Genomic DNA, 19,712 nt, shown 5'->3' on the forward strand with positions numbered 1-19,712 from the left:
TGTCTTTGTTGCAACCAACATCCTGAATTGAAAGCTGCAGTGCTGAAAAAAAACCCACTCCTCCTTACTTTCAGAAGCCTCTTAAGGAACCTTCTATTTCACTGCACCTTTAGTCCATCTCCTATTTCCTTTCTACCTGTATTAATTTCCTGCTTGGCTTTCACTTTTCTTCCCCTCTACCCTCTGAAGCTCTTTAAGAAGTCTCTGAGAAATGATTAGAAGTGTAAGTTTGTGGCAGAGGTCAATGCAAAGAACTTGTGCGAAGATTGAAAGCTAAACAAGGGCCTACAATTAACCAATGACTTAATCCAGTCATTTTCATTCCATGTTTTTTATTCTGATGAGAACAAGTTTGTTCATCCATTTGTAAGAGAACAGTGCCACAGTGGTAGATTGTAGAAAAGCAATGTTTGTGTGAGCACTAACATTTATCCTAAGAAATGATGAACGACAGTCATGCCTGATGCTTGTAAGGCTAATCCAGTACAGACTCTACTGTGCGTGTGCACGAATGCGAAAATCTTCAAGAGGAAGAGTTTAGGGCATAGTTGCAAAGCAGCAGTTTGTTCTCAGACTTTGGAAAGGAAGGTTGGAGATGAGAGAGAGCAAATGAAGTGAGTGTATTTTTTGAAGAGGCAGAGATGGCGACTTTTAAAAAGATAGGGTCGTAGTAGAGGTTACAGAAGGGCATTGGGCTGACAAAGGGAAGTCAGGTTACTGGAAACTGTTAGAGGAAGAGCTTATGGACCAGACTGTATGATTCACAGATGAGATTAATGGGAGTGGGGCTCTTTATTAAGGTACATTTAGTGTCTGCAGTGTGCTTGAAGGCATTTGGAGGAATGAGTTGGTGAAGCGGTGTTTGGAATTGTTCCCACACTCTGAGGTGACATCGGAGTTGTAATCTCATCTAGCTGTGGAAAGCAAAATCATGTTGCAACAAAATCTGTCAGTGGATAGTAATGCAAGGCCAGTTGCTTGCCATATGCGTTGGAGTTTGTCATGAGTTTGAACTTGGTGACAGTGGGAGATTTCCTGAAATCTGAGGGACTGAGGGCATCGAAGGTAGAAGAAATATTTAAGGAGTTGATTGAGGTGTTGATCCTCAATATGTAGCAAGCCAAAGGAGTGACATATTGGAATTTAAAAGGGCACATCTAAGGATAAATTTCCTAGGGATGCAAAATGAAAATAAAGTGGTTTGGAGGCAGGTGTGGTAATGTATAGGAGGGAGATGAGAAATTGGTTAGAGTTCAGCAAGTTTGGATCCATGGCATGTGTCATGCAGCAAGAAGAATCCTCACAAGATGACGAACAAAGGAAGATTATGGATGCTTGGAATAGAGCTCAGCATAGCTCAGATGAGTTGTAAATAAAATGGAGCCTTAAAAATAAGTCAGGTTTTGCTGTTGGTTTATGGTTGACTAAAAGGTTATAGAGGGTAGGGCTCTGCTAGATAAACAACAATAGAGGTGCCCAGAAAGCTCATTAATTGGAAAAGAACACGTCAAGTGATGTGACAATGAAGCACTTCCTCTTTCCAACCATGATCTTCAGCAGTGGAGGAACAGATAACTTGGAACCAAGCTGAAAGTACATCCTCATTCACTTTCAAAAGCTTGTTGATTGTATCTTCGTTCCTCCTCAAAAAATCTTATCATTTTGACATTTTTCCTTTTCAACACCTGTTTGTTTTTTTGGCTGCACTGTAAGGCTGTCTAGAATGTGTCTGTACTTGAGCACCAGTGTTCCCTCTAAGTTGTGACTGAGGAGGAACACCGCATTGAAAGACAGAATAAGGTGTTTCACCAGTTTCATAAACGAGTGGCCAGAGCACATACCAAACCTAATCGACATTTGCTTGATGTAATTGATGCTTATGAAACTCAAATCCTAAGTAGTGTGACTGGGCAGCAACCTGAAAGTTTTTTTTCATTCTTTCAGGGTTTGTGAGCATTACTGGCAAGGCCAGCATTTGTTGCCCATCCTTAATTGCTCTTGAGAAGGTGGTGATGAGCTGCCTTCTTGTACCGCTGCAGTCTATCTAGTGTAGGCACGCCCACAGTGCTGCTAGGGAGGCAGTTCCAGGATTTTGGCCCAGCAACAGTGTAGGAACAGCGATTTAGTTCCAAGCCAGGATGGTGTGTGGCCTGGAGGGGAACTTGTAGGTGATGGTGCTCCCATGCGTCTGTTGCCCTGGTCCTTCGAGGTGGTAGAGGTCATGGGTTTGGAAGGTGCTGTTGAAGGAGGCTTTGTGAGTTGCTACAGTGCATCTTATATATGGTATACACTGTTGCCACTGCGCGTCAGTGATGGAGGGAGTGAATGTTTAAAATGGGGGTGTCGATCAAGTGGGCTGCTTTGACCTGGATGGTGTTGAGATTCCTGAGTGTTGGAGCTGCACTCATCCAGGCAAGTGGAGAGTATTGCATCACACTCCTGACTTCTGCCTTGTAGATGGTGGACAGGCTTTGGGGAGTCAGGAAATGACTTACTTGCAGAATTCCCAGCCTCTGACCTGCTCTTGCAGCCACAGTATTATAAGGCTGGTCCAGTTAGCTTCCTGGTCAATGTAACCCCCAGGATATTGATGATCGTGGGTGATTCAAGGATGTAATGCCATTGAATGTCAAGGGGAGATGGTTAGATTCTCTCTTGTTGGAGACGGTTATTGCCTGACACTTATCAGCCCAAGCCTGAATGTTGTTCAGGTCTTGCTGCATATGGACATTGTTACAAGAGGTTTTATTTTTGTACTAAAGTCTTAGAATTCTGTCTGTTTTTAAAAAACTGAATAAAGGATTTTCAGTGGATAAGGACACCTGCAAATAGCTGAAATCTTTGTATGTTGGCTTTGTAAAGAAGAATAGGAAAGCAAGCAGTTTCAAGGAAGTCAGTCAGGGGTTTTGACTTCCTCAGAGCAAAACTTTGAATGACAGAGGAGACAGTGTGCGTGGTCATTTAATTGGCTCAGGGAGGTTTACTTTTTCTTTGGACCCTTTTAAAAACCAGTGAGTTGGACAAAGAGCAGGCATTTGAAATTCAGTTTCTGACCTGCCTGGAGATCCAAGTGGAAGATCCAGAACAGACCTCTCTCTCTCTAAAAAGGAAACTTGCATCTCTTGAAAAGAAATCCTGTATTTGAAAGGTAGCAGACTCCTATTGCCTGCTGTCTCTGAAGAATTCCTGCATCCAGTGTGGTTCCCGTTGCCTCCTGTGTTTTGGAAAATCCTGGAACCTGAAGAAAGCTTCTCCTGCTGTACTGCAGTACTCTCCACCTGCCTGGAATAGTGCAGCTCCAACAACACTCAAGAAGCTCAACACCATTCAGGTCAAAGCAGCCTGCTTGATCGGCACCCCTTCCACCATTTTAAACATTCACTCCCTCCATCACTGGTGTGCAGTGGCAGCAGTGTACACCATATTCAAGATGCACTGTAGCAACTCACCAAGCCTCCTTCAACAGCGCCTTCCAAACCCATGACCTCTACAACCTAGAAGGACCAGGACAACAGACGCACGGGCGCACCATCACCTGCAAGTTCCCCTCCAAGCCACACACCATCCTGACTAGGAACTATTTTGCCATTCCTTCACTGTTGCTGGGCCAAAATCCTGGGACTCTTCCTAATAGCACTGTGGGTGTACCTACACCAAATAGACTTCAGTTCAAGAAGGCAGCTCAGCACCACCTTCTCGAGCAATTAAAGATGGGCAACAAATGCTGGCCTTGCCAGTGACGCTTTGAAAAATCCTGGAACCTGAAGAAAGCTTCTACTGCTATACTGCTGCTGTCAATCTTAAGCAGACCTGTTGCTATACTCCTGCTGAAAGACCACGTGATGCCTACTGTAGCCGAATTGCCTTGAACGCCTACCCATCACAGACTGTTCATCAACCTCGCCTGGAGAGACTTTGAGAGGGATCGACTATTCGACTCTGGAACACCTCACCCAACCAAAGAATTTCCTTCCAGAACATGACCAACTGATTTATTATTCCTTCTATTCCTAAAAAAAATCTGTAAACCAAAACCGTTTTTCCCCAGTTAACCATTTTTTTGAATGTATGTGTGTGTGCATGAGAGATAGAGAAATAAGGAGCTTTTCATAGATTTTGATTTATCTCATTAGTTGTTAAGACTTTTTTTTTCTAATAAATAGTTAATGTTGTTGTTTAAAGAAACCTGGTTGACATGCTTTGGGGGACAAATGGAACCTAATTGGCTATTCTTCAGTACGTGGGAAAAATGTATTGATATGCTGTAACCCGTGGAGAAGTGGGACTGAATTAACAGTGTATTTCTCCCGTCTTGGTCGTAACAACATGGACTGCTTCAGTATCTGAGGAGTCATGAATGCGCAGTGTTCAGTGCTAATCAGCAGTGAATGTCTACGTTTCTGACCTTGTGATGGAAGGAAGGTCATTGATGAAGCAGTTGAAGATGGTTGGGCCTAGGACATGACCTGAGAAACTCCTGCAGCAATGTCCTGGAACTGAGATGATTGGCCTCCAACAACCACAGCCATCTTCCTCTGTGCTAGGTATGACTCCAACCAGTGGAGAGTTTTCCCCTGATTCCCATTGACTTCAATTTTGCTAGGCTGCCTTGATGTCAAGGGCAGTCGCTCTCACTTCACCTCTGGAATTCAGCTCTTTTGTCCATGTTTGGACCAATGCTGTAATGATGTTTGGAGCCGAATGACCCTGGCAGAACCGAAACTAAGCATCAGTGAGCAGGTTTATGCTGTGTAAGTGCCACTTGATAGCATTGTTGCAACACCTTCCATCACTTTGCTGATGATCAAGAGTAGACAGATGGGGCAGTAATTGGTTGAATTGAACTTGTCACATGATTTATTCCCACACAGGTCAAGCACAAGTTGGCCATTCAAGTTACTACACGTGTGCAGCCATGTAAAGAAAAAGAAAAGGGCCTGTGTATTTAAATGAATAGGCCGTGCACCACCAAAAATAGAGGGGACATTGATGAGCACAATAGAAACTCAAGAGTCTAATATAAAAATCATCAGTGACTTGTAGTAAAACAGGTCAAAAGCCAAAGCTGAAAGCACTCTATCCAAGCCCTCTTTTTCACATGATGACCCACAGTTGACCAATTATTAAAATCCAAGAGTAGCATTTCATATTTAATCAAGTAAGATTGTTCACCTCTCTTATGGAATATAGGATTTATGTCTGTTTCCTGCTGATGTTCCATTGTCCAGAACTTCAGAGGACATGTTCTCCATACAGCCAATTAAATTTGTTGTTCAAGTCCAAAGAGGTAAATATGCAAGAGAAGTGGTTGCAATAAAATAAGTTAGTGAAGCAAAATCACCCAAAATAACTACGTATGAATGTAAGAACCCCGCACGAGAATAAAATGTTGAAGGCAGTCCAAAAAACACAGCAGCTTTGAACCAGTTCAGAAAAGGATTAAACAGATAAACCGCTCAGTTCAGTTTTTTGCCTTTATTTCGCAGAACTTCCTTTTAAAATTGGGCAAACATCCTCTGATGGGGAACAGGTATCTGATCCATGGTATCTCAGAATTACCAAGGCAGAAGGGATCTAGCCATGGTAAAGTGGAACCAAAGACTGACAGGAAGAGCTGTATCTGAACAATGGGTTATCTTTAAGGAAGAGATGTTTCAGTTACAGACTAGGTACATTTCAACAAGGGCGAAAGGTAAGGGAACCAAAAACAGGGCTCCTTGGATGATGAGGAAGATAGAGATTGTGATGAAACAAGAAAAGAGGGTGTTTGATGCATGTCAGGTGAATTCTTCAAATGAGAACCAGGCCAAATACAATAAGTTGAGAGGAGAGGTGAAGAGGAAAATAAGATTGGCAGAGAGAGAATATGAGAATAGAATGACAGACAACATAAAAGAGAACCCAAAAATATTCTACCCGTGTGTAAATAGTAAGCGGGTGGTAAGAGGTGGTGTGGGGCAAAGAGAGTAATATATGTGTAGAGGTGCAGGGCAAGGCTAAAATACTTAATGAGTACTTTGTATCAGTGTTCACTAAGGAAGTGAATCTGACAAAATATTGGTAGAAGCGGGGAGGGTAGAGGCAATGGATAGGATAAAATTTGAGAGGGGTAGGTACTTAAAAAGGCTGGCTATGCCTGGGATAGATAAGTCACCTGGTCTGGATGGCTTACATCCCAGGTTACTAAAGAAAGTGGAGGTGCAGATAGCGGAAGGGCTTGCTGTAATCTTTTAATCTTCCTTGGATACGGGGGAGGTGTCAGAGGATTGGGGAGTGGCAAATGTGACACCCTTATTCAAGAAAGGGTATAAGCACAGTCCTAGCAATTACAGGCCTGTTAGTTTAACATCAGTGGTGTTTAAGATTTTAGGAACAATGATCAGGGAAAAAAATCAACAGACACTTGGAGAGGTTCGAATTAATTAAGGAGAGTCAACATGGATTTGTAAATGGGCGATCATGCTTGACTAATCTAATTGAATTTTTGGATGAAGTATCAGAGAAGGTTGTGAAGGGAATGACTTAGATGCTGTTTATATGGATTTTAAGAAAGCGTTTGATAAGGTACCACATAAAAGGCTGGTTAACAAAATTGAGGCTCATGGAATAGGAGGGTTTTATCCAGTTGAATAAAAAATTTGCTTAAGGACAGAAAACAACGAGTCACAGTAAATGGTTCTTTTTCAGACTGGAGGATGGTAGGCAGTGGTGTTCCCCAAGGGTCATTGCTGGGAGCACTGCTTTTTTTGCTGTATATAAATGACTTGGATCTTGAAATACAGAATAGAATTTCAAACGTTGCCAATGACACCAACCTTGGAGGTGTGGCAAACAGTGAGGGTGATATGAACCGCCTGCAACAGGACATTGATAGGCTAGCAGAATGGGCAGGCAGAGTTTAATACTGACAAGTGTGAGGTTATGCATTTTGGCAGAAGGAATAGGTAGAGGCAATACATACTTAATGGCACAGTTCTATATAGTGTGCATGAACAGAGAGACCTTGGGGTGCATGTTCATCTATCTTTGAAGGTGGCAGGACATATTGAGAGAGTGGTTTGTAAAGCATATGGAATCTTGGGCTTCATAAATAGAGGCATTGAGAACAAAAGCAGGCAGGTTATGCTGAGCATTTAATTGGGGCCTAACCAGAGCTGTATAGTGTATTGTGTCCCGTTCTGGTCACCACATTTTAGGAAGGATGTGAGGGTCCTTGCGAGGATGCACAGAAGATTTACCAGAGTTGTTCCAAGGATGGGGGACTTTAGCTACAAAGGAGATTCAGGGGAGATTTAATAGAGATGTACAAGATAATGACAAGCTTAGATAAGTTAGACAAGGAAAAACTATTCACATGAACTAATGGTACAAGGACTAGCAGACACCGATTGAAGGTTTTGCGCAAGAGATGCAGGAGAATATGAGGAATGACTTTTAACGCAGCAGGTGGTAATGAGCTAGAGCTCGCAGCCCACAAGGGTGGTGGAAGGGGAGACAATCAATGCCTTCAAAAGTAAATTGGATGGCCACCCAAAGGAAATAAACTTGCAGGGCTACAGGGATTGAGCGGGGGAGTGGGACTGACTGAATTATTCCGTGGACAGCTGGCCTGTACTCAATGGGCTGAATGGCCGCCTCCTGTGCAGTAAAGGACTTTGACTCTGTCACGCTCAGATTGATGGAGCTGCACTTTGCCCCTGCTGCTTGTTGAAACAAGAGAAAACAGGTACATCCATGTCTTATTCTTATCCAGAAGGCATTTGATGAGGTTCCACATCAAAGGTTATTGCAGAAAGTAAAAGCTCATGTGTAGGGGGTAACATATTGGCCTGGATAGAAGATTGGATAGCTAACAGGAAACAGAGAGTAAACATAAATGGGTCATTTTCTGGTTGGCAAGACGTAACAAGTGGTGTGCCACAGGGATCTGTGCTGGGGGCTCAACTTTTTACAATTTATATAAATGACTTAGATGAAGGGACCAAAGGTATGGTTGCTAAATTTGCTGATGACACAAAGATAGGTAGGAAAATAACTTGTGAAGAGGACATAAGGAGGCTACAAAGAGATATAGTTAGGTTAAGTGAGTGGGCAAAGACCTGGTAAATGGAGTATAATGTGGGCAAGTGTGAAATTGTCCACTTTGGCAGGAAGAATAAAAAAAGCATATTAACTAAATGGTGAGAGATTGCAGAGCTCTGAGATGCAGAGGGATCTGGGTGTCCTAGTGTATGAATCACAAAAGGTTAGTGTGCAGGTACAGCACGTAATTAGGAAAGCTAATAAAATGTTATGGTTTATTGCGAGGAGAATTGAATACAAAAGTAGGGAGGTTATGCTTCAGCTGTACAGGGCATTGGTGAGACCACATCTGGAGTACTGTGTACAGACGGATCTCCTTATTTAAAGAAGGATGTAAATGCGTTGGAGGCAGTACAGAGAACGTTTACTGAACTAATACCTGGAATGGATGGGCTGTCTTATGAGGAAAGGTTGGACAGGTTAGGCTTGTATCCCCTGGAATTTAGAAAAGTAAGAGGCAACTTGATTGAAACATATAAAATCCTGAGGGATCTTGACAGAGTGGATGTGGAAAGGATGTTTCCCTTTGTTGGAGAATCTAGAACTAGGGGGTCACTGTTTAAAAATAAGGGGTTGCCCATTTAAGACAGAGATGAGGAGAAATTTTTTCTCAGAGGGTCGTGAGTCTTTGGAATTCTCTTCCTCAAAAGGCGGAGTCTTTGAATATTTTAAGGCAGAGGCAGATAGATTCTTATTGAGCAAGGGGGTGGAAGGTTATCGGGGGTAGGTGGAAATGTGGAGTAATAAGTTCAGCCATGAACATATTAAATGGCGGAGCAGGCTGAAAGGGTTGAGTGGCCTACTCCTGCTCCTAATTTGTGTGTTCGTACTCATAAAATCCTTTGATTTCTCAAAGGCAAAGTCTTTAATCAGTGCAATGGGGCCATTATACTGGACAGCCTGCTCAGAAGCATGACAAGGCCAGTTGTAATGTTTGACAAATGGAACATAGCAACACGGGTAGGCCATTTAGCCCTCAAACCTGTTCTGCCATTCACTGATATCGTGTCTGATCTGTGAATTAACTCCATATACCCGCATTTGCTCTATATCCCTTAATACCTTTGGTTAACAAAAATCTATTAGTCTCCGATTTAAAATTAACAATTGATTTATCATCAATTGCCATTTGCAGAGGAGAGTTCCAAACTTTTTACCACTCTTCTTGTGTAGAAGTGCTTTCTAATTTCATTCCTGAAAGGTCTGCCTCTAATTTTTAGATTATGCCCCCTCATCCTAGACTCCCCAACAGTGGAAATAGATTCTTTCTATCTGTTCCTCTTAACATCTTGTAAATTTCAATCAAGCAACCCCTTAACCTTCTAAATTTCAGCTAATATAACCCGAGTTTGGGGAATATCGCCCCGTAATTTAACCCTTGGAGTCCTGGTGTCATTCAGGTAAATCTACACTGCACTCCCTCCAAGCCCAGAACATCCTTCCTAAGTTGTGGTGCCCAGACCTGCTCACAATACTCCAGGTATGGTCTAACTCGGGCTTTGTATAGCTGTAGACTGACTTCTACAGCCTCGTATTCTATTCCTCTAGATATAAAGGCCAACATTCCATGATTAGTATTTGATTATCTTCTGCATCTGTTCATGACATTTTAATGATCTGTGGGCTGGATAGGGTAGGCACTGGTTAGGCAATCTAAAGCGTGGGCACAGTCTCGGGGTAAGGGGCCAATCATTTAAGACTGAGATGAGGAGAAATTACTTCACTCAAAAGGTTGTGAATCTTTGGAATTCTCTACCCCAGAGGGTTGTGGATGCTCTATCATTAAATACATTTAAGGCTGGGAGAGATAGATTTTTGGTCTCTCGGATAATCGAGGGAAATGGTGGAAAAGTGGAGTTGAAGTCTTAGATCAGCATGATTGTATTGAATGGCAGAGCAGACTCGATGGGCTATATGGTCTACTCCTGCTCCTATTTCTTATGTGTACCTGGAATAGAAAGTCTCTTTGAACCTCCACTGTTTCTAGCTTTTCATGATTTATAAAGTACTCTGTTCTCTTCTATCCTTTTTAGGTCCAAAGTGGATGACCTCACACTTGCCTACCTTGAAATCCATTTGCCACAGTTTTGCCCGTTCACTTAATCTGTCAATATCTCTTGTGTAAACTTATGCTTCTATCTACACTGCTTACAATGCTGCCTATCTTTGTGTCATTGGCAAATTTGGATAGGTGGCTTTCTATTCCATTGTCTAAGTCATTAATAGTGAATAATTGAGGCCCCAACACAGATCCATACAGGACACCACTAGTCACATCCTGCCAATTGGAGTACCTTCTCATTATCCCTACTCTCTATCGCTTGCCAATTTCCTAACCAGGTCAATAATTTGCCTTCAGTTCCATGAGCTTCAATTTTATACAGCAGTTTCTTACAAAGGATTTTATTAAATCCTCTTGTATTCCATATAAATAACATCAGTAGACATTTCCCTGCCCACTACTTCAGTCACCTCTTCAAAAATTTCTATGGAATTCGTCAGGCAATACTTACCCTTTACAAATCCATGCTGGCTTTCTCTGGTCTGCTGAAAATTTTCAAGGTGTTCAGTCACCATATCCTTAATTATTGACTCTAGTAGTTTCCCGACAGCAGATGTCAGACTAACTGGTCTGCAATTCCTTAGTTTTCCCCTCTCACCTTTCTTAAAAAGCAGAGTGACTGGCACAATTTTTCAATCGAAAGGGACGGTTCCCAAATCGAGAGAATTTTGGAAGATTATAGTTGGGTATTCTGCAATGTCATTACCTATTCCCTTTAAAACTCTGGGATGAAAATCATCTGATCCTGGGGGATCTTCAGTGCCATATTTTCTCATTACTGTTATTATGCTTATGTTAATTTTGGTGAATTCCTGTCCATGATTCAGTCTTGAGTTTCCTTGCAATATCCAGCATGCTGACCCTGATCATCTGTGCTCCTCAAATTATGTTGCTGATCAGTAGACCGGTGAAGCAATTTAGTTATTTCTAGGACTCAAAATGCTTAGTAACCTAACTCTTAGACATGTAGGTCTTTTAGTAATCAACTGTGTCTTTACATACTTGCTATTCTCCTAGCTTGCAGTTGCAGGAGCTAGTTTGTGGGTGCAATCTTTCTTGATGGGACTTGATAAACTAAAACGTGGTGCAGAGAGAAAACAACAAAAGTTTCAGTTATGTCAATGATTTTATTGTGCATGTGACGATTAACAATGTGTTCAAAATATTTACTTTGATTTATATTTGGATATTTTGAAAATAACTGCATTTGTCTCTTGTTGAAAGATGACTTGGGAAAATTCAAATTCAGGATAAAATGCATATATGTTGATAAACTTCATTTCCTACAATTTTCAAGCAAGATTTGAGCTTGTGAGCACAGGAAACACAATTATTCCAGCCAGGTTATATGGTTTGAGTCTCCTCTTGGTTTCTGCCTTTCTTAATCTCTTCCACCTCTATCTGATGTGCAATATAGTGTTTCGCTATTAACTGTGTGAAAAATCTTGGAAAATTATAAAGCTGTCTTGCTAATGCTTTGCAAAATGATTTGCATGTCAGTGGAAGCCTAAATGTACTGCCTCTGGCATTCCAATTTCCTTTTAATTATGTAATGTAAGGAAAACATGTAATTATGGAAAGTGTAACATCAAATGATCTGTCCGTGTAACAAGTACTGCATTGTGGGATTCTCGCTATGCAAGTATTCTTTGCACTAAACGCAACTGCTTTCTTCATTTCAATTGAATGGATATTCATGGAAAATTTAGCAACCATTGGCTAAAGAAGGTACCACAGGCACAGATTGTGGGTTCTGCTGCAGCAGGACAATGAAAAACAAATTATTAAACTAGCAATGATATTCGAATCAGGAGTGATTTAAAACCACTCTTTCTCTGCCTTCTCTATCCCTCTGACCATCTTGTTATTATATTTTACCAGTACATTTTAGCTTTCAGGTGCATGTTGTGTCCCAATGGATACATTGTCTTGTCCGCATTCCCCTCCCAAATACATATTCTTCTGCAGATGGCAGATCAGAGCCAAACACACATTTTGTTTTTGTAACCCTGTCCCCTTTTTCTCTTAAGAACACCAACTCATGCCAGATTACATTTTAATGAGGAGGACACAAATTACCTCCTAGAAATGTTGGGGGAACATAGGGTCCAGTGAGAAGGAGGAACTGTATGAAATCAGTATTAGTTGGGAAATGGTGTTAGGGAAATTGATGGGATTGAAGGCTGATAAATCCCCAGGGCCTGATAATCTACATCCCAGAGTACTTAAAGAAGTGGCCTTAGAAATAGTAGATGCATTGCTGGTCATTTTTCAAAATTCTACAGACTGGAACAGTTCCAACGGATTGGAGGGTAGCTACTGTAACCCCACTATTTAAAAAAGGAGGCAGAGAGAAAACGGAATTATAGACCGGTTAGCCTGACATCAGTAGTGGGGAAAATGCTAGAGTCCATTATAAAAGATGTAATAGCAGAGCACTTGGAAAACAGTGACAAGATCGGACAAAGTCAACATGGATTTATGAAAGGGAAATCATGCTTGGCAAAACTACTGGAATTTTTTGAGGATGTAACTGGTAGAATAAATAAAGGAGAACCAGTGGCTGTGGTGTATTTGGACTTTCAGAAGGAGGTTAGCATGCAAAATTAAAGCACATGGGATTGAGGGTAAGGTACTGACGTGGATAGAGAACTGGTTGGCAGACAGGAAACAAAGAGTAGGAATAAACGGGTCTTTTTCCAAGTGACAGGCAGTGACTAGTGGGGTACCGCAGGGATCAGTGCTAGGACCCCAGCTATTCACAATATATATTAATGATATAGATGAGGGAATTAAATCGACACAAAGCTGAGTGGAAGTGTGAGCCGTGAGGAGGACGCAGAGAAGCTCCAGTATGATTTGGACAGGTAGTGAGAAGGCAGATACATGGCAGATGCAGTGTAATGTGGATAAATGTGAGGTTATCCACTTTGGAGGCAAAAACAGAAAGGCAGATTATTATCTGAACGGTGATAGCTTGGGAAAGGGGGAGGTGCAGCAAGACCTGGGTGTCCTTGTGCACCAGTCGCTGAAAGTAAGCATGCAGGTGCAGCAGGCCGTTAAGAAGGCAAATGGTATGTTGGCCTTCATAGCGAGAGGATTCGAGTACAGGAGCAGGAATGTCTTGCTGCAATTATACAAGGTCTTGGTGAGACCACACCTTGAATATTGTGTGCAGTTTTGGTCTCCTTATCTGAGGAAGGATGTTCTTGCTATGGAGGGAGTGCAGCAAAGGTTCACCAGACTGATTCCTGGGATGGCAGGACTGATGTATGAAGAGAGAATGAGTTGATTAGGCTTGTATTCGCTAGAGTTTAGAAGAATGAGAGGGGATCTCATAGAAACCTACAAAATTGTAACAGGACTGGGCAGACTAAATGCAGGAAGGATGTTCCGATGGCAGGGGAGTCCAGGACCAGGGGTCACAGTCTAAGGATAAGGGGTAAGCCATTTAGGACTGAGATGAGGAGAGATTTCTTCAGCCAGAGACTGGTGAGCCTGTGGAATTCTCTACCACAGAAAGCAGTTGAGGCCAAATCATTAAATATATTCAGGAAAGAGTTAGATATAGTTCTTAGGGCTAAAGGGATCAAGGGATGGGGGAGAAAGCGGGAACAGGGTACTGAGTTTAGATGATCAGCCATGATCGTATTGAATGGCGGAGCAGGCTCGAAGGGCCAAATGGCCTACTCCTATTTTTCTATATTTCTAATGAGGTTTAGTACCTTGTTGTTGACAGTGAGCCTTGACATTGTTGGCAGTCTGTTCCATCATCAGAGCGTCATAGACCGTGCATGTATATGTTCCAGCAGAGCTTACTAGATGATGAACTGGAGAAGGCTTGGCTTACTTCATTTTCCCTCCCGAGCCCAAGGATGCCAATACTAATTGCAATGCTATCACCAAGATCTTCTAAGTCAGCTCAGAGCAGAAATCTAACCTGACTCCACTTGGTTTGTATGGCTAAGACCACATTAGTTCGTAAATTTACTCAGAGTTATTGGGGCACTAAGAGCAGACACCAGCCAGAATGAACATATGATCCTCGCATTATCTGGCTGCTTTTATACTGAAATATTGTCGGATAACAGACCGTGTGATTGTGCATTGTCATGAAAACCACACCTGCCAAAGTGAGACATGTTGGTTTTGTCATATGGAACATTAATTTTGTACCGTTGCTGGACCGAAAAAAAATTGGTTTGGTTTAAAAGACCACTGAAACCTGCACATTTTGCATTCTAAAAGACAGTTGAAAAAGACAATGGGAACTGCTCACTGAATCAACTAACAGAGCTTGGTCTGGGCAACAGTGATCCACATCTTGTCTGTGGAAGAGACAGCACTACACCTTCCCCACACCCCACCCCCCCACCCCCATCGAGAGCTTTGAAATCCACAATCCACAGGAAAGGTTGTCCCAGATAGGGAGTTGGTTACATGGTTAACCTGTTGGCCAACTTGGAGTTTTGAATTGTGCTCACAGAACAGTTTGAAGACAGACTGCAGCTGATCTTGAAGAAGAGAGCACCTCTCTCCCTCTCCCTCGCTCTCTCTCTCTCTCTCTCACTCTCACGAATTCCTAGGCACCCACGGAAGCCACTTAAACCTCAAGAGACTCCTGTAGCTAAACAAGTGAAAGTGTGCACTGGGCCCCAACAAGAACTACAAGATTTAACTGCAATCAAAAACTGTACATCTAATCCACAAACAGTAAATGAACTATTGCTTCAAACCTTTCCCCTTTATACTTTCTCCTCCTCTGTCTCTGTTTGCGTGTGCGTTTATCACATTTGCACGCTAGCGTGGCCGCGTCACTTATTTCTAGTAGTTTTAACCGAATTAGAGTTTTAAGGTTATGAAACTTAAACCTTTCTTGTTTAAATGAAAGAAAACCTGTCTGGTTGATTTCTTTGCCATTACAATTAGAGAGCAGTGACCAAGGATTCACTGAGGGCATGCTTAAAACAAGGTGTTTTGAAAATTAAATGTTGTTACGGCCAAACCAGTCAAAGACTGAGGGTAGGCCTAGACCCTGCCTCACCTGGTCCTAACAGCATGCTTACAAAAGCTAATTGGACATGTAGGTAGCTGTAAAAGGAAACCTTTATCAGCAATGTTAAGAGTATAGCACATACAAGGGACAGAGATGTTTCAGATTTCTTTTTGGCCTTCTTTCTCAACTCTGTTTATTTGTTTAGTTTAGAGATACAGCACTTTAACAGGCCCTTCGGCCCACTGAGTCTGTGCCGACCATCAACCACCCATTTATACTAATCCTACACTAATCCCGTATTCCTATCACATCCCCACCTGTCCCTATATATTTCCCTACCACCTACCTATACTAGGGGCAATTTATGATGGCCAATTAACCTATCAACCTGCAAGTCTTTGGCATGTGGGAGGAAACCGGAGCACCCGGAGGAAACCCACGCAGACATAGGGAGAACTTGCAAACTCCGCACAGGCAGTACCCAGAATCGAACCCGGGTCCCTGGAGCTGTGAGGCTGTGGTGCTAACCACTGCGCCAATGTGCCCCCCCTGTCTCGAACATCTTTCTGTCTCAGTTCAGCCTCTCCCACTGTGCAGCTCCTTTATCTTTTATTTTGAGCTGTCTTTTTTTTACTACATTTGTTTCTTCAACTCTTCTCTCACCCCCCCTCCAACACCAGTTATTACCCATGATGGGAGACTACATTGCAATAAGGTTATAAATGTGAATGCGACTAATATTACATTGGTTCCATGTTCAATATCTCACATCTAGCCCAGCATCTTACACTGCTGATAGAAATAGACAAATCTTATCACTTTTATGTGCATTTATTTTGTAATTGAGTTTGTTTCAGTGATTGAAACTTTTGTCTGTTTTGTTTATGATCTCTTGACATCAGAACTTTATAAGTGATTTACATAAGAATGTGGCACTCCGAATTCAATTTGTTGTGGGGTAAAGTTTCCATGAGCATTGCTCACATTCTTTTTTTCTCATCATGGCCTTCAATAGAATTTCATTTCAGGGATAGGGCGATGTATGGATTTTTGGAAGCATTTCTTAAATATTTCCTATTTACAGTTGTTGCAGATAGTTGATTGAAGAAAATAGATGTCCGTATTCAAATTAGCCTGTGTTTCTGACTTTAAGGTACTAGGACTATCAAAGAATGAGATTATCCATTTCTTTCATTCTAACAGCCCTTACTATTTCAATATAGTTAAACTCTAACCACGTTAGCTAATTTTAACCATTGCTTGAGGAATTGTAGATAGTGAACTTGTGCTGAAAGGTCATTTGTACCTAAGTGTGGTGGTGTTGGAGGCTGAATTAAATTCTGTTAAGTTCATGTGCAAGTCTCTTCTTTGGCCTCCTTATCTCGAGAGACAATGGATAAGCGCCTGGAGGTGGTCAGTGGTTTGTGAAGCAGTGCCTGGAGTGGCTATAAAGGCCAATTCTAGAGTGACGGGCTCTTCCACAGGTGCTGCAGAGAAATTTGTTTGTTGGGGCTGTTACACAGTTGGCTCTCCCCTTGCGCCTCTGTCTTTTTTCCTGCCAACTACTAAGTCTCTTCGACTCGCCACACTTTAGCCCCGTCTTTATGGCTGCCCGCCAGCTCTGGCGTAGAAGTTGAATTACAGTAGAATAATGTGTGCAGAATAGTGGGTTCAAATATTTTGTTTTCCTCTTCAGTACATTTTATTTTCGTGTTCTTATGCCACAAACAATTCCCCAGCCTAGAAGATAAATAATCTCTGTGCTCATGCTGCTCTGTATCTGCACGTGAAGGGATAAACGGGTGGGATGGCACATCGAGCAATTTTTTTTCTTGGGTGAAGGGGGATCTCCCTATAGAAAAGCATCTGATCTCTTGTTTTCCCCTAGTGTGTTGGGTGCACCACTGTATTCCTCAATAACTAAAGGTTTAGATCATTAAAAGTTTAATTTGAAGAGAAGATGCATCTGCATTCAAATGAATCATGTGGTGTGTTAAAGAAATTAGTCTCAGGTCAGATCAGATATTAGTACCTGCTACTGTAATGACTATGTACTACCTATGACTGGTCAATGCCAGGTGGTGGGTAAGTAACCTTGCCATCTTCAGAAAGTGCCAATGGATCTGGGCAAATGAGTTCCTGGAGGATAGACCTTTGGTGGAGCAAGTCCTTGAACCTCCAAGCTGTGACCTAACTGCAGTACTTATGCCAATAAAAGAGTGACCATGGACGATCAGAAACACATTAGAGTTCATATCCCTACCTTAAACCATAGTGGTGAGGGGGACAGTCACAGGGGTTCCAGAGGTAGTCAACTGACAATGGAGATGATTGTGGGTGATGGGATGTGTTAATCATTTATTGGAGAGGTGTGGTCATCCCTGGAAACTGTCCCAGTATGAGCCTGCATTATTGAGAGGGTGATGGGAAATTGGTGGGAAGGAAGGGGTAAATTTCCAATAGCAGGCAGGCCTTTAGTGTATTTGTACATTAAACTGGAGCTTTGGGTATTTAGATGAAAAATGCATGTCTATCTTCATAGTAATTTTATTGATATATATCCTGGAAGTAAATCATGCTGCAGATTTATGTTCATTGAGGTGAGTTATATAGAGTGGCAGCTTCTGAATTGTACACAAATTGCATTCACCTCAGACCAAAAACAACATAGAATAATTGATAGATTTGACAGCTGGAAGTATCGCTTCTAAAAGCTTAAGTTTAACTCTTAGTCAATTATATTTGACCCCACCACTCCCCTAATTACTGTTTAGGAAAGGGAACTCTTTGGAATTTCTTCTACTAAGTTATAAGTTGTGCAGCAATTGCTGACGGTTTGCTATGTGGGCTGGACAAATGGCAGTGGGAGCGGTCTCAAGTATGCTATTTGGCCTTTGTGCTGCATGTCAGAATGGCAGCTGACATTCACCAATAAGGATAGTCAACGAGGCACTGGTGTACCTAGGCATTTCCAGCAGGATGTTCAGAATTGGTTCATTGAGCTTATATTGTTAACAACTTTCTGAATCAGTCATTATTACAAAAACTGGTCATAAATCTACACAGGTGTAAGGATTTTCTGCATCTAGACCAAACTTGAGAACCTGTTACTGCTTCCATTTTTATTTCAGTAAATGAGGAACAAGTGGATGAAACAAATCACTGTCTTACTGGTATGTTTTAAGTTGCCTTCAACAGCTGAAACCATATTAATTACTGTTTTAAAAACTTGCTACTTACAGCAACGCATTTAGATAAGCAATGTGTGTTCTCACTGGATTTTTCCTTAAGAGTTTCTTGGTATAAGGGCTTATAGCTTAATGGTACTTTTCTGCTGTGCATCAAAATATGTTTGACATTTTCTCTGTGTTTAGATTTTATGGACAGTTTTATTGCTACTGGGTGAACAACCTTTTCATTATTGGATAAATCATCTGATCATGCACTTTTTTTGGAAGTCTGAAAATCTTAACTTGCATTTATATAGTGTCTTAAGTAAAGCAAGTTCTGTGGGGAAAATGGGAGCGAAGTAAAATAAATAGTAATTGATGAGGAATGGGCACAGCCATGGAGAGGGTGATTAATAAGGGTCACAAAACGTTTAGCTGAAAAGATGCATTTAGAGAGATTTTCAAAGATGGAGAGAGATAAAGAGATTAGGAAGGAAATTCTGCAGAGTAGATCAGAGGTTGTACTGCCAATGTGGGGCAAAGGGAAGGAGAGATGCACAAGAGGACAGAGTTGGGTACTGATGGGTGTGTATGTGGATGTAAAGCTCGTGCTAAGATGCGCTGAGGCTATGGAGGATTTTGAAGACCATTTTAAATTTTAAACATTGGGGATGGGAAAAAAGTTGTAAGGTGGCAAGGACAGAGTGGGGTGGGTAATATAATGTGTGACAGGATATAGATAATTAAGTTTTAGATGAGAAGATAGGATGAGAACTGTGAAGAAATCTTGTAATGATTTCATAGGTGGACAATGTTGTGAGATGGATCTAAGCAGTCTTGATGGATAGGAGCTGAGATTTGAAGCTCAGTTCAGGAGTTGAATATGATAGCAAGATTTCACACTGTCATTTTAGCTTTAAGGCACTTTTACTTCACAAGAATGGAGCCAACAGCAAGCGTGCAATGCTTCTATTCTCAGTTGCAATTGCTTCAGCTCAGTTGCTTCAATAAAAGTAATTCAACTTCCTTTGTTCCCATGCAGTGAACACTCAACCTTTTGCGGTTCTCCTGATCTTCTATTACACTTCATATGTAACAATAGAAATTTGATACACATGGTTGTGTGAAGTATGACACCACCACTGAACATCAAGCCACTGTCTCCAAGACTGTCACTAACTTCATCTCCTCTGGAGATCTTCCCTCTACAGCTTCCCAAGTCAGTCTCGCAACCCCGAATAGCCCACTTCTGCCTCCTTCCCAAAATCCACAAACAGGACTATCCTGGTAGACCCATCGTTTCAGTCTGTTCCTGCCCCACTGAACTTATTTCCTCCTATCTTGATTTCTATTTTTTATTCCCTTGTCCAGTCACTTCCCACCTATATCTGTGACTCTTCTG

At 41.7% G+C, this 19,712-nt stretch overlaps 1 protein-coding gene across 4 annotated transcripts in view; it reads left to right on the forward strand.

Annotated features, from left to right (window-relative positions):
* The window catches only part of fbxw7 (F-box and WD repeat domain containing 7), a 466,837-nt gene that overhangs the window by 253,075 nt on the left and 194,050 nt on the right, over window positions 1–19,712 (forward strand). The gene's annotated exons all lie outside the window — the stretch shown is intronic.

Source organism: Heterodontus francisci, chromosome 1 (assembly GCF_036365525.1).
Source record: "Heterodontus francisci isolate sHetFra1 chromosome 1, sHetFra1.hap1, whole genome shotgun sequence".
Taxonomy (NCBI): Eukaryota; Metazoa; Chordata; class Chondrichthyes; order Heterodontiformes; family Heterodontidae; genus Heterodontus; species Heterodontus francisci.